Raw genomic sequence first — 7,293 nt, 5'->3', positions numbered from 1 at the left:
TCCTCGTACATTTACTTGCATCCGAACGAAAAGAAATCCTTGTGAGCGAGAAGAAATACGACGTCCCGGGAGAACCAAGCAATATTTCAAATATAATTCGATCTCGAGTAAAAAAACGATACTCGATAAATGATTAACAATCGACTGTATGATCAATATTACTATTACTAATAATAGTCGAACAAAAAGAACATTCGAGCACTTAAGTTATTATATTTAATTGTAAGCTGTGAATGAAGTCTCCGGGGTTGGCAATAATTTCACGCGTGGCAAGTGATAAAGTCAACCATAAAGCTGTCGCCTATTGTAAAGTGCTTCATAACCGATACAGAATTATATAGTTTCCTGTTTCTCGGCGAGACGGTAACTTATCCAACAAGGTTTCAGTTTCCCATCAAGAATCGATAGAAGCACAATACATCGTTTGTCCGGCCCAGAGTAGACTCTTACTACTTAATTGCCATCGCTACGGAATGGATATACTACAGGTTTCATTTCGAGGAAATGAAATTTTACACTCACACTAGCATTCAGGACACTTGTTTAAGCCTTAGTCTTTTTATTTTTAATAAATTATTTAATAAATAAGCGAATTTTTATGCACTTGTATGAAATTTTAGAGTGCCAAATTGCTCACACTATATGAAAAAATACATATAAGATATTCAAAGTAAAATGTCAAACAATCTTTCAATTTCACGTATACATTCACGTGAAATAATTTGTTAATATATGGACACTGTAGAGATTCGAAACGACTATAGTACTTGTCCTCAGACGTTTAAGTAGCACGTGAGCTTCAAATTCCTGTCAAAAAACGACGCAAGTAGAATACAACGTCATATATCTGACATAGCCACAACGTAGACTGTTACTACTTAATTAAAGAGTGTATAACTGTTAACTTTCTTGCTCAAAAACTTGAACGAAACGTCGTGCATTATAGAAACATCGTAATTACTTTGATTTTTAAACATATAAATAAAACATATTCTTGGCTTCAAGTGTATTCGTTATTTCATATCTTGAAATTATAATTTTAAACAGGATTTAACATATCTACTATCTTATTCAAGTAGAGCACAATGTCATTTGTTCGACATAGTCTTAAAGTGGAGTTTTACTACTTAATTGTCATCGCCGTTAAATAGACGTGCAATGCGAGGGAATTCGATGTAATTTGCTTTCATTCGGAATTGTCGGGACGTGAAAGTACGAAGAAAGGCGATCGCCATTGGCTGGCCCCCCCTTTTCCCTTCTCCGCTTCGGAAGGGAGAAGAGAAAAAGCTTCAGTCGGCCTGTGCGAGTTCCCGCGCTCGCGTAAACGGTGAAAACGCTTGACCCTCGGTCGTCGCCGGCGATTTCGATTGATATTTTCCTCGAGTGTCCCCTTCTGTTTCCTCGAGACGCGTCGAGACGAGAGCTTATTCCGACTAGATTGCTTTTCGTGACCAGTCCGCGAAAGGTCGTACATCAAAATCCCGGCAACTTCCGCCGGGGCACGTGACCGCAATTATTTAACGTCGCTCGATCTTTTTACGAAATGAAATTTCTCACTGATGTACTTTAACACGGTTGTATGCGAAAGTCTTGACTACATCGTGGTCAGATCCAGAAGAGAGTGACTCTACGTGAAAAAATAAAATACAAGAACACAATTTTTCTTTTTTTCAAGATTTTACTTCCAAGAAGATTCGTTTCGAACGGTGTCGTTTCACTCTTCCCACGTACAATTATCACGCTCGGTTTCATAATTATTATTCCAACACTAGCTTCAAGAGAATTTCAAGAAAAATATGAAAAGAGATTTCGATACTTCCGAGACTTTATTTTCCAACTAGGGCTGTTATACTTGTTTCACCGCGTAGAATCAGCCTGCGGCGTGATTTCAGGGACACTTTGTACTTTGGACGGCGCTCAAGCTCGAGAAATAATAGGGCTGCTGCTATGAGAAACAACGTGACGGGAAAAAGAGCAGAATGACAGGGACGATATTAACGGCAGACATCTGCGGCCGTTTATCGAGTAGAAGCTAGATAAATATCTAGCCGTGCAACGTTATGTGCGACCGGTGACACTGACAAAGTGGCTGTTCCACTTTTCACTGGACTAAGGGCAACGTTGCAAGTACGGGGAGAAAGCCATCGCGTAGGAGGAAGGCGATTCGCGCGGAAGGACGACACTAGCACCAAGGAATTATTACAGGACACCGCGAAGTTCACGAATTCGAGAACGACTGAACTGCTACGTCGACTGTCGATATCAAATTTTCACGGATTCTTAATTCGAATGTTAATTATCTAAACAACGAGTCACACCAAGGATTTCAATTGGAAAGGATTACAATTCGATTTATTTAAAATTGTAGTCTACGTTTCTTGCATTTATTTTCAGAAGCAAATATTGAATTCTGCTTTCTAACACTGCGGCTTTGAAATAGTATCAAGCGAAGTGCCTGACATTTTCGCTATATTTTATATCAAGATCCGCAAAATTTTGTGACATTTCGGAAATGGAAATACTTGTAATATCAAACTTATTTATTAATTACAGACAAGAATTTTTCGTTCGAAAGAGAAATTCGATTCTGAAATGCTAAATAACATCGAACAAACTGGCAGTATAATTCACCTAGAACAGCAGACAAGATATTGACTTCCCGTTTCGCATAAAATGGTAATCCACGTCGCCTTGAAATATGTGCTCACCGTTCACCGTGACTATTACGTTCGCCGCAGATTGTTCCATTCACTTTAATCCGCGAAACCACCTGAAACGTCGCTTTAAGCATCGAAACAACGTGTGTCTCTCGAATGTTATGAAACATTGTGTGTACGTGTGTGAGTGTGTTATGTTGCAAGAACAAATTCCTCGAATTCGATCGGGATCGAGTTCAACACAGAAACCACAAATTTCTGGATCGACGAAATGTTTAAGAGATCTTATCGCCGACGGTTATTAACATGTTCGTTGTATCCTACACGTGCCGAGAGATTTGCACGTGCAAACGGTAACATGAGAGAGACATCTTCTTTAAAATTAACTCGCGTAAGAGAATGGACTCTCTTGAGGAATTCATTCTGCAGAAATTATTTCTAAATTATAATTGTTAGTTTTCTTTTTTATCACAAAAAAGATACGTGAAATTATATATTTTTAATAGAAATTCATATTTTTCTTTTTTTTTGAAAATAACTAAAAAAAAATCTGGACAAAGATTCGGTTTACCTATTAAATATTATGACAGATATTTACATTATTATAGATTTCTTCTCGTACGCATTTGCTATTCAAATCTATTATGATAGATTTTTTATCGTATGCATTCTGGGCATTATTGTACCACATAAATGCATAAAAATTTTAATAACTGAGTAACAAATACGTTTGATAGTTGTTATATTAATGTTGTTATATTAAGTGTTATAGTAATTTCCGAATTTCCATTGCATAATTAATGAGTTACCAAATTTACATCACACAATTAATCCTCAAACATAAATACTTCATGAATATATGATAGGTACGTTATTGACACAATTTTGATTCACACAATACTATTGTACTTATTGTTAATTTTGATAAACTGACAGTGTTATGTCATCTGAAATTGAAAAATGACATTTGATATATTTACTATGAAAAATACGTGAACAAATATTTGCTATCTTTTGATATCATACAAAATCGAAGCGTATGTTCGTTTGAAATTGTAAAATGACGTTAGAAATACATTTTTCTGAAAATGGAAAAAGTCAAAGGATCAAGAGAATGACTCGAAAGATTGCAGATCAAACTGCGAGTATCTACATCTGTGTCAAGTTTTATGAAAAATTATCAGAGACTGATAAAGTTACCGTGTCTCCGCAAAACAAGTTTCGAGGAAAATTACTTTAAAAAACTTTTCGCTTCTTCATATTCACGCTCTGACGATTATGTCCAGAACTTTGTCTTGGAAATTTTCTACTGAAGAATATCTCTCTGTACCACGTATACGTACATTTGTACGTTTTATGTTAAAAATATCGGAGTGGTTGAAAACGATCGATTTAGTTTCTATTATTCTATTTTATAAATATTTTACTATTTATTCGCAGTATTCTCGGCATTTAGCTTTTTTAATATGGAAAAGTAGAACAAGCAGAAATACGAGGAACGATATTTGCATGTTTTATTGAAAATGAATTATTATCTCTAAAATTCTACAAAATCTATCAATGTGATTTGCGTGGAAAATTACGAATCGGTCATTTTCACCAATCTGGCAACACGAAAGTCGTTTGTCTCTCGTCAACTTTTGATTCTCTTTCTCTGTCTTTCTCATTTAATTTCTTCGAGTTCGCCACTCGTGAAAACTTCTTAAAGAATTTTGACAGTTTATTGAAGGACCGGGCAAAGGAAAAGTTGATAATCTCTCTGATGGGTCCTCTGTGCGAGGCTTTATCAAACAGGTGCCGATACGCACGCCCATGAGAAATTTCGTATAATCGAATACGATCACGTAGCCGACGTGTGCGACTGGTTTCCCTTAGCAACCGCTCAGTACCTTCGGTTTCTAGCTATGGTGGCTTGATAACTCGCTGAAACTTCATTACAAATACGATGGCAAATGAGATTGAACTGCGTAGCCTTTGCTCCGGGACTTTTAGAACTTGGAATAAGGGGGCTGTAATTCGCTTCACTTTGGTTTTGAGGAAATTTCTTAAGAAAATAGAAATTAACCAGATGCTCGTCGAGAAATTTATTTTATACGAAACAAATATCCCGAGGGATTGTAATAACAGCGAAATTTTTTATAATCCATGAACAAATTTACTTTATAACGTTGCCTCAAATTGTGAATCATTGATGAGAAATTGAAATTTGCATGTTATTTAGAAATTCACATTTTTATTAGTGTAACTAATTTAGTCTATAGTCTAAATGGATATTTTATTAATTTACACTATAGTTTAAATCTAATCAGAAATATGTTTCACTAAATGTAGTTCGGATTTACTTTGAGCGAAAATTTACGAGATCATTTAGACCAACAGATACAAACGACATAAGTCGATTATTAACTAAATCACTTGATTAACTAGAGTACACGTTCTAACATAACGTCAAACAATAAATACCTAAACTTAAGGTTTTCAAGTTATCCAGTTTAAGATATGCAGAACAACGATGAAACCGCGACGTTTGAATATTAATAAGTGGAATGCAAAATAAATGAAAATGCAAATTCGTTGTTTTGCGAACACAACTGAAGCAATAGTATGTAAACAAAGATTTGTTTTACACATGAAATACTGCAGTGCTATAAATTCGTATATTTTTGCATTTTTTAACTTACCATAAATGTATAAAATTCGCAAAACGTCTACTAATAAGAGCCACACGTGTGATATCACATGTTCTTTTTTTTTTGCATTTTTTCGTGACATTTATAGTTTACAGTACATAAATCCAGACCGTTAATAAGAACTTCGTGCAAATTTTTGCGTCTTCAAGTTTTTCATCGTAGAGATCTCTAAAAATCTCTAGCAATTGTAACTAATTCCTGGCGAAACTAAGAGTCGTCGTTTGACTAATGACCGCGCAATTAATGTACTTAATGATCTTTCCCGATCTCCCACTCGCAGCACGGCGAGCGAACTTCCGAGAGCGTTCCCGACGTAATTTCCAGCAATTAGCGTTGTTCGTTTCGTGCCGCTTCTTAAACGAAGCCAAGCTGTTGAAAGTTTTCGTTTGAAAAACGCGAGAAGATGCACAACTTCCTTCGTAAAGACATTTTAAAACTCCACGATCTACCTGCTGACACTTGTTATCACTGTTGGATAAGAACTTACGCGAAACTTACTTTTATCGAGACATCGCTGCTCACAAAATTATCATGGAAACTTTCTAGAAATATATTCCGCGTGTAACATTATGAAAGATATGCAGATTACGTGATTCCGCGTGTTTTTTGAGATTTCATTAACACTGTAGAAATTAATACGTGTAAAAATTATGAGATATTTGATACAGTACAGAGGGACTTATAATTTTCATATTTTCGTATCTTACCGATACAATCGTATCATATAGTTATGTGTTAATGAAACTTCAAAGTGTCCTACACAATAAATAATTCATAAAAGATAAAAGTACATCGATCTCTCGTACTATAATATATCAATCTCGTACGATATGTCAATATGATGATATGTCAATTTATAACTGATATACGTGAGCGATACGGTTGATATGTTATACATACAACGTATCACTATCGATGTAATATCAAATGACACGTTTGTGTCAAAAGAACACGTTGCAGCGTTAGTGTAAATTACGATTACAAATCTTCTTTCACGATAAGTTTCCGCAATACTTGGAGAATGTAACTTCCCATCCTAACTTTTATTTTCCTTCTTGAAAATTCCAGAAAATACCAGACAACAATCTGGCTTGGCAAACTGAAAGCTGCAGCTAGTAGCCCGTGGCAAGTCAAGCAGAGAACAAGAGTTACGTTTGACTCATTGTTAGCCGAAGGGACTGCTGCACGCTTAAAGAAGCTGGACAATCTCCTGAGTCTATTAATTTATAACCGCTTTGCACAACCGAAAGACTGACGCGAGCTCCAACATAAACATTTAGCTTTCGTTTCAATGGGAATCTGGTACGGAGCGATAATTCCAATTCAATAATATTCCTAGCACGATTATTATTATTCCGCACAGAAATCCATGAACGCATTGGTACAGTCCTTATATTTCATTTTTATGGTCCATATTTTCTGGGCTGAGCCATCCGTTGTTGGAACTTGTCTCTGGGGATTTAGTTGATACCTCTGCCTCTTTTGATTACTATGAAAACGCGCAGTTTTTACGCTACTCGGATCGTCGCACGCGAAATGGACAATTTCACAAACGTGAATAATTATTCAGGGTTCAGCGAATAAAATAGTTGTTGAACCATAATTAACGTTAATTAAACATATACACACACTGAATATATATATTTGAGATGCAAATCTGTCCACGATGTTTGGATTATTCCCCTCGCTTCAAACGTCGAGAAGGACGATGAAAAAAAAAGTCGTACATTGAGTTCTGTGGGACTGTTGTGAAAGAGAAATTTTAATTTTTAAATTCATAGTAGATTCTTTCGCAAAAAAGAAAAAAGAATGTTTCAATGTCCATAGAGACAATCGAATTTACAAAAAACTTTTAAGAAAAATAAATATATTCACTTTTTCATCTCCCGCAGTATAATGTATAGTACAAACGTCATAGAAAAAAAAAAAAATGAATTAAATACAAA

This window comes from Frieseomelitta varia, unplaced genomic scaffold (genome assembly GCF_011392965.1).
Source record: "Frieseomelitta varia isolate USP_RPSP 00005682 unplaced genomic scaffold, Fvar_1.2 scaffold_952, whole genome shotgun sequence".
In the NCBI taxonomy this organism is placed as follows: domain Eukaryota; kingdom Metazoa; phylum Arthropoda; class Insecta; order Hymenoptera; family Apidae; genus Frieseomelitta; species Frieseomelitta varia.
The sequence above is the reverse complement of the archived record's forward strand: the minus strand, read 5'-3'. Positions refer to the sequence as shown.